At 46.0% G+C, this 1,544-nt stretch overlaps 1 pseudogene across 1 annotated transcript; it reads left to right on the top strand.

The window, feature by feature from the left end:
* The first annotated feature begins 1,075 nt into the window (after positions 1-1,075).
* On the top strand, positions 1,076-1,539 carry LOC116548478 (annotated as a pseudogene). Its single transcript, XR_004267445.1, has one exon. The product of XR_004267445.1 is annotated as an ATP synthase F(0) complex subunit C2, mitochondrial pseudogene (transcript).
* The last annotated feature ends 5 nt before the right edge of the window (positions 1,540-1,544 follow it).

Genomic DNA, 1,544 nt, shown 5'->3' with positions numbered 1-1,544 from the left:
AAAAGGTAAAAAGAACTCTAAAGAACATGCGGTGAGCAGATGTAAGGAACTGCCATTGTCTCCATGATAAATTTGGAGTGGCCAATGAAGAGTCTCCTCACACCTTGGCCTCACTGAATGTTAAGAAGTCGTTGTGGCATTGCACTTGATGAACTTGCTTCAGATGGACATTTCAAAGCGACCCAGAAACCTTTTTTTTTTTTTTTTTGAGTTTGACTTGGTCTCTTCTTCTGTTTTTTTATTTTTGAGACAGGATCTCACTCTGTCACCCAGGCTGGGGTGCAGTGGCACAATCTCGGCTCACTGGAGCCTCCGCCTCCTAGGTTTAAGCAATTCTCCTGATTTGGCCTCTTGTCTTTCATAATCCACCAGGGAAGAATGTGTCTCAGATAGCTAGTGGGATCTGGGGACACATGAAGCAGGCCTGATCCCAACTTAAGGCTTTGATACCAGCCCAGCTGTCCTCCATTTCATCAGTGGGAAAACCAAGGCGTATCAAAGTTCAGAAGTGAAATGGAATTCTTAAGGAGCAAAAGGAATGACTCCAAGGAATTGTGGACACTTCCATGAATCTCTTGACCAGACACTCTCTTGATGTTTATTTAGAAGAAGTAACCTCCAGCTTTTTCTCCCATTCTCTTCTCCTGTAGCTTCTTTTTTTTTTTTTATTTCTTAATTATAGATAACAATAGGAATTTTGTATAATGGAAGTGTTGATGTTTTATTAAATAAAGACAATTTAAAATTATAATATTATATTTCTTTTAATACAGAACTCCATTTTAATTAACTCTGTAGTTGCAGCTACTTGGGAGGCTGAGGCAGGAGGATTGTTTGAACGCGGGAGGCAGAGGTTGCAGTGAGCCGAGAGGGCACCACTGCACTCCAGCCTGGGAAACAGAGCATGACTTCATCTCAAAAAAGAAAAAAAAAAATCATTAGCCTCAGCATCTCACCTCCCCCACCGACCCCCAACCGTGCACATCTCCCTCAGTTTACCTTGGTGGGCCTGACTCTGGCAATGGAATTTGAAATGAAAGAATATTGTCAAACTTGAAAAAAAATAAAAAAGTCCTCTGTCTTCTCTGCACTGGGAGCAGCTTTCCTGCCACAGCCCCTCACCCCCTGAAAATGTTTGCCTGCTCCAAGTTTGTCTCCACTTCCTCCTTGGTCAAGAGCACTGCTCAGCTGCTGAGCCGTCCACTATCTGCAGTTTTGCTGAAACGACCGGAGACACTGACAGATGAGAGCCCCAGCAGCTTGGCAGTCTCACGTCCCCTTACCTCATTTGTCTCTAGCCGCAGCTTCCAAACCAGCGCCATTTCAAGGGACATCGACACAGCCGCCAAGTTCACTGGGGCCGGGGCTGCCACAGTTGGGGTGGCCGGCTGTGGGGCTGGGATTGGGACTGTGTTTGGGAGCCTCATCATTGGTTATGCCAGGAACCCTTCTCTGAAGCAACAGCTGTTCTCCTACGCCATTCTGGGCTTTGCCCTTTCTGAGGCCATGGGGCTCTTTTGCCTGATGGTGGCCTTTCTCATCCT

Source organism: Sapajus apella, unplaced genomic scaffold (assembly GCF_009761245.1).
Source record: "Sapajus apella isolate SASKATOON/1434 unplaced genomic scaffold, GSC_monkey_1.0 scaffold12945, whole genome shotgun sequence".
NCBI lineage: Eukaryota > Metazoa > Chordata > Mammalia > Primates > Cebidae > Sapajus > Sapajus apella.
Note: the sequence above shows the minus strand (reverse complement) of the source record. Positions and strands in the feature narration are given on the sequence as shown.